This window comes from Eurypyga helias, unplaced genomic scaffold (assembly GCF_000690775.1).
Source record: "Eurypyga helias isolate BGI_N326 unplaced genomic scaffold, ASM69077v1 scaffold34466, whole genome shotgun sequence".
Lineage (NCBI taxonomy): Eukaryota > Metazoa > Chordata > Aves > Eurypygiformes > Eurypygidae > Eurypyga > Eurypyga helias.
Window position 1 is genome coordinate 1 of NW_010257818.1, and position 6,779 is coordinate 6,779.

Sequence of the window (6,779 nt, forward strand, 5' to 3'; positions counted from 1 at the left end):
TCGCAGCGGCGGTCACACAGACACGCCCCCCACTCCGGGCACCTTTTCCAAGAGTCACGCACACTGCATGGAATTCATGGTGAAATCCCACCAAACCCAGGCGAGAGCTGGAGCTGCGCAGCTCCAAGGATGAGGGCTGGAGCTGTGGCAGGCACCACAGCCCACTCAGCTTTGTCACCGGATTTGCCGCCGCTTCCCCTTTGCGCCTCCAAAGGTTGCCCTCCCGCCGGCACCGTCCTGCCTGCTCGCCCCGGCTTTCCCTGCCGAGCCCGCGTTCAGAGGAACCCTGGTCCCTACAGAAACGCTGGCTCCTCTGCTCCTTCCGCAGCGTCTGCGGGTACCGACACACAGGAACCAGCACAGCTGTCGTGTTACTCTGCAGGGTTATTGTGGAATAAGCCCGCCTTAAGAGGATGGAAGAGAAAAGAGCGGATCACATTCCAAAGCCGTGGTGTATGTGCCTCTCCCCAGGTACGCTGTAAGCCAGGCAGGCGACGCACATCCAGTAAATATTCCCAACGTAAGTCTCAGGCTCTGGGCATTCTGTTACGTCACTGCAGGGCAACGTGTGTGCCACCCCCGGCTCTCCCCTCACGGCCACGGTGGAATATAAGGGATAGCACCAGGATACCACAGCTCACTGCACCCAGGGGATGGAATGCTAACCCCCACGCGAGCGCTCGGGGAGGTACCAAGTCTCACAGCAGTTCGGCCTAGGCAGGACAGTGCTGCAGCATGGTGGCGTGCCCAGAGTCTGCACTGCACTGCTCACACACCGACACCGCTCCACAGGTGCCCAGTCCGCACTGCTCACACACTGACACCACTCCATGGGTGCCCAGTCCACACTGCTCGCACACTGACACCGCTCCACGGGTGCCCAGTCCGCAAGTCCGCACTGCTTGCACACCGACACCACTCCATGGAGTCTTTGTTAGCTGGAAACCTGCTTTTTGGAGGTCATGGGTTACCCAGGGAGTGAGCGAAGTTTGTGTTTTTCCCATTTCAGATGCCCTGTGGCTTACACATGGGAAGCAAGCTGCTGGGACACATTCCCCAAGAGGCCCAGATAGGCTTCAGCTTGCATTCACAGCGCTTGTTCACTGCCAAAGCCCCCTCGACGGCTGCTGGGCAACCCCTCACAGCAGACGTGGCCTGTTTCCCCTCTGCCTGCCAGTCCCGCGCTGGTTCCCACTGCGGTTGGGGTTACAGTGTCTTACCATGCTGCTCTTGACTACGGAACGGGGACAAACAGTCCGACACACCTGTACACAAACAATCCTGCAAGTGTGGATTTGCGATGCAAAATCAGCTTAATGCGAGTGAATCACGCCCAGGCTGCTTCACAGCCGCACCCATTTCTGTGAAGGGGGTTGGAGTTCCTGGGGTCAGCGGCAGGAATTGTTCAGGAGGGCAGTTTGAGCGAGCTGCGGGAGACCAGCAGTCGCGCCAGCTTGCCTCTCACAGACTTTCGGAAGGTCCCTCAAGAAGCAGGTCAGACGACCTTCTGCCTTCCCCCGAAGGAAGCAGGTATGCCCTGACACATTTTAAGGTGGTTTTCTATTACTAGCCTAAAGAACTAAAAAATGCGACAAGTGGCAATCAAGTTACTGATGACTTCTCTTGCGTTCAAAAGTTGTGTTTTCAGTGAAAGCGCATCCTTAAACTCCGGGGCGTCTGGTATCACAGCTCGTCAGGCACCAGAGATAAGCTTTGCAGAATGATGGGATCAGGGAGAAAGAGCTGGCGAAGCATCCTAGGGGAATAAAAAGGGCCTAGGCAAATTTCCAGCCACCTGCGGGCAGAGATGGATTTTACATTCCATTTCCAAGGAAGCAGAACCTGAGCCCTTCGCCAAAGGCCATTCAGCGGCAAGTGTCAAGTGGCTCGTTGGAGAAGATGCCGAGCAGTTCCGATTTTGGATGCTCTGCCTCCACGCTAGGCGGCACACGGCTAAAACTCCCTCCAGGTTAAGGGAAGCGGCAGGGTCACTACAGAGAAGCTTTAGTTAAAAATACACATTTTATTTCAATGTGCCAATAAAAAAAGTCCCACATTTTCATATCACAGGAAGTTAATTGGTACAATAAAAAGAGACCTGTGCAAGTCTATTGGTGTGACTAACTCAGAAGACCCAGATCATGCCAAATTTTAGTTGATATACTCTTCTATCTACATTCTTACATTTACAAAGACACCACAAAATCCCTTATAATAATGTAAGCAAAATAACTTTCTTCCTAAAAGATTGACTTCATAACTTTAATCCATTCTTTCAGGACTTGCACTTCTTTGAGGGCTTCCTGACGGCGAGCGACTGAAAGGGAAAGAACCCACAGTTAACGCGTCGGCGGTCACCGGAGATTCACAAGCACAGGCAAGGGCAGCAGGAGGAAACCTAGGCTACCCCGGCACCCTTCAAGCACTGTTCGTTTCACTGCCGACACGTCCCTAATCCCTTAAATTCGGGCGTTAGAGGTCGCAGCCCCCTGCGACTGCGTACAGCCACGTTTCTGAACAAAGCAGAGCTCGGCACAGAAGTTCTGCAGGCGTGGAAGAAAGGAAAGCCTAGCAGAGCAGAGAGGTCACAAGGCAAGGGAGGCGTCCCGGCAGGCCTACAGCTACCCCTCCCCGCTGATCCTGAAGGCTGAAGTTGTAACAAGGAGCTATTAAAGCATTCAAGCCAGGGAAAAACCGCCGCCGAGTCTGTCCCTGCGTATGCATGCGTACACACCCCCAGGTAATTATTTACCAGATTCCTGGGGACAAATACAACCTAAGTAACGGCAGTAAGAGTAACAGGCTCGGTCTTCCATTCCTGACCCTATCCAGGTTACTCCAGCCCATCCTCCCCAATCCCAGTGTAGCTCCTGATGGGACTGGGAGCTGGTTCCCACGTTGACGGGGTGCTTCAGCGCGCCAGCAGCACATCTCTGCAGCGAGACTGCTAGTGAACCGCGATGAACAGTGCCAGGCAAGGGCTGCGCCCCACACTGCTGCCTCACCAGTGTCCGAGGCATTATCACCCCGTATACGTTACCCTATATAAACCCACAATCACAGCATTGTTTCTGTCAAAGAGCTCGGCACAATACCTTTCCAGTACTTCCTACAAGCAGCAGTCAAACTCCTCGGCAGAGGTTACTGCAGACACTACAATGCCAGCTCTACGGAGCCTACATTACTAGGAGGGAGATCAACGTACCTTCTCTTTGGAGACGGTGATCGGGACTTTGACCGACTGTCAAAACAGAATATCATCAATGCAGCTTAAAGGTCAAATGGACTTTCACAGTCAAAAAACTAAGCACCTTAGCAACGGAACTATTAGGGGAATCTGGGCAGAAGCTCTCTAAAACACCCAACTTTTAAAATCAACTTTGCTCTGACAGGGATCCTCAATTCATTTAGCACAGAGGTTAACTTGAAGCAGCTGCCTTCAGTAGAGAGAACAGGCAAACAAGGGGCAGTGCTGAGGTGAGGCTCTGGGAAAAGAAGCACCGTCACAGGTCCCTGCTGTGCTATCAACAGCATTGATACAGCTGAAGCCCTGCGTCTGAGGAACAGAAACATTTAACGGAACCGAGCAGAGACACAGAAATCAGTACTATGCTGGAAACTAGGAAGAGCTGATGAAAACAGAGATGGGTAAGGAACATACTCCAAAAAGCTGAAGAGGACACCTCACAGTCCTAGTCCCATCGCAAGCAGATTAGCTGGGCACCTAGGCTGGGGGATTTTCTTCTAAAGGACCCGGCTCCGTTAATCATGCAGACCCACTAATGAACTCCAGACATGACCGCAGGCTTCATCGCTGCACGCTTACCTCTTAGCCGGCGAGCCAGATTTTGATCTGCCATGGGACCTAGACCTACAGCAAGACAAAAAACACGGCTCAGCATGAAAGCTGGTAGCATGCACGTTCCCGCATTTCAGAGAGCAAGATCCACACGCAGAACTGTCACGTTGAACACACAACCTTGCAGGTTTCCAGGGCTTCTCCTGCTGAGTTTCAGAAGGAACCTTTGTACATGGATGCTGCACATGCTGCTCTGTACCTGGTCCCTGGCTGACGACTGGTGTTTGTGGATGCAGGTGGCAGGAACGCATGAACGACCCCAAACCCTGACCAGTGTTTTCACACTGCTCGCAGAAAGCCAGGCTCTAAACCTGCACGCTTCATCAGACCTGAGTGACACCCACCACTGTAGTTGAACCTGGCTGCAGGCAGCACCCTCTGACAACTATCTTCTCCTCAGGGAACTTCATCTTATATATGCACTCGCGCCAAATATTTGTTTAAACCTGTCTGAACTTCACCTTTGTGAAAAGACTGTCAAAAACGTCATTCTCGGAGATGACTGCTTCACCAGAAGAACATTAATACTGCCTAAAAGAAGAACCAAAATTTTTAGGTTCCCAAAGGAAACGTTCGACCTTCCACATGAAAGGCTGCCTGCAACACCTTCCAGATGTACGCTCTGATGCTGTCAAACTAGCAAACACCACATACTACATCGTGTAGAGTCTCTCTCTCTGGGCACTACGCGTTCCTGTGATTCTTCTGTAAAGAAATCACCTTTCAATTCCCTCACCCTAACAGAGTTAAGCACCCACGTTCTGCCACTTCTCTGTACATCTACGTCTGTAACTTCCTCGGCCTCAGTCACTTCATCTCCACTTACAATGAAAAGCGTCACGTGACAGTCTAGGAAGTTCACCAAAAGCATCCTTTATGCTGCGGAAAACCATTCTGGTACTAACCCAAAAGCAAACAGTGCTGGTAAAATCAAGACGTTTTTCTCTTTGTAGCTGCTTTCTGCTCATCGCTGGCAGCGGACAGCACTGAGCCGTGCTTAAGTCACGCTGGAGTAACTGGCGTTACGATGCAGCATATTTCAGCAACAGGCAGAGAAAGTGTACCTGACCAGGGAAAGGCACTGCCTACTGCCGCAGGGGATTTCCCGTTTTACAAGCTTCTGGACTGTCTGTGCGTACTCCTGCTCTGAAGAACAGATGTTCTGCTCTTCACCTCTCCATTCCCTGGAAACTCCTGTCAGTGGTTGCTGTTCCACTGCCAGAATCTTCCAGCCCTGAATCTCCCACCTTCAGCTGCAGGCTCTTCCACTTCCTCCCGTCAGATAAAGCTTCCCTTTATTTTTTTGGTGTTTCTTTGTGGCTGACTATTCCGTTACTTGTTTCCAAGAGCCGCCACCAAACCAGCAGAGCAGGCCCATTCCCGATGGACTGGGCCAAGAGCAGCGCCACCCCCTTCGGAGCGGAAGTTACCGCTGCTCTCCTGCGACAGCTCACCGAGCAAATCCTGGTCAGCCACGCTGCCCGGAGGAGGTGGCACAAAGCACAAACTGCCTCCACCTACTAGGGAAGGATTAAACTACAACTGAAGAGAACAGACGTCTTCCTCTGCTCCTGTCAAATCTGACTGTCACGTTTACTGGTGGAAAGTGGCTCTGACGGGCGTTAAATTCAGTTCAGGTCCCGCAGACTGGTCATCTGCTACTCAGCAGAGCAGAAAGAGCTGTAACAGCCGCCGTCCAGCCCTTCACTGGCCACTGCCTGGCCGTATACGGCCTGGCTAGAGGCATTAATGCTTTAACGCGCTGCCAGCAGGGCAGCCCGATCCCTGACAGACGGCGGGCAGAACCCACAACCTCGCGGGTGCTACCCAAAGGAAAAGAAACAAGCTTTTCGAATGAATTCTAAACTTATCTGCCATGTTAACAACCCGATCAGACAGTACTTGTGATGACTACCAGCAGCTACGTATCCGCGACATGTAAAGCCCCAAAAAGAGACAGAACAACCTTCTACACTGCTTTTTAAAACTAGAGACCCCTCAATTAGAGGAGAGAGAACACGACCTTTTTCTGAGAACGTTAACAGCTGCTAGAAAGCTTGAACAGACTTTTAAAGCAACTTTCCACAGCCACGGAGGAGATCTTACCTGCTTCGGGGCCACGTAACAGAACGGGATCTAGACCTGGATCTTGATCTAGACCTGGAAAACAAAAAAACCCAAGACAAATGAAACCAAAATCAAAGTCAACTCAAGCAGAAGTGATGATGGTTACAGCACTACGCAATGTCTACATGCTGAATTTAAAACCTACGTGACCATTAGACAATTTAGGCATCATAATTCATCCTGGAATATGCAGTTGGCTCAGGTCTCCGAACTAATCGTATTATCCAGCCTTTAAGTTCAGCCAGGATTGTCAGAAACTCTAATTTAAAGCATGCTGAAGTCTGATTTCCAGAGGTCAACACCTTTCCAAGTCTGCTATCCAGTACGTTTATGCTTCCCTTAATGAAAATGAAAATCAATAGAAACAAAGCACACGCCCTCTGAAAAATTTCTGATTACCTTGATCTCTTCAAGGAACCCGATCGGGACCGGCGGGGAGACACAGACCTAGACCTACGAGGAGAAACGGACCGGGACCGGCGGTAGGAAGCTGACCTGGACCTGCAAAGAAGTCAATTACAGAGTTGCACAGGCGTAGCTTTTTCTAAGCTAAGGAAATGAAGGGGAATAGAAGAAAAACTTAAGCACACCTCCTACCGCGACTCCGACTGCGTGACCGAGAATACCTTCTTCCTCTGGATCTGGAGCGGGATCTAGACCGGGACCTGGGTTTAGGTTGGAGAAAAATGGTATCAGGAAACAGCAGCAGCAGCAGTCAGTGCACCTGAGGCCCTGCTGAAGTCAAATCTGATTTCAGAAAACTAAAGAACTAGCATCTGTCAGTTGGAAAAAA

The 6,779-nt window shown here is 51.1% G+C and overlaps 1 long non-coding RNA gene across 1 annotated transcript; it reads right to left on the reverse strand.

Annotated features, from left to right (window-relative positions):
- Positions 1-2,007: 2,007 nt before the first annotated feature.
- On the reverse strand, positions 2,008-6,779 carry LOC104511525. The gene is made up of 6 exons (XR_727913.1): positions 6,577-6,779; positions 6,386-6,487; positions 5,966-6,019; positions 3,827-3,871; positions 3,206-3,241; positions 2,008-2,317 (listed from the first exon to the last, which is right to left on the reverse strand). It is a non-coding gene; the product is annotated as an uncharacterized LOC104511525 (long non-coding RNA).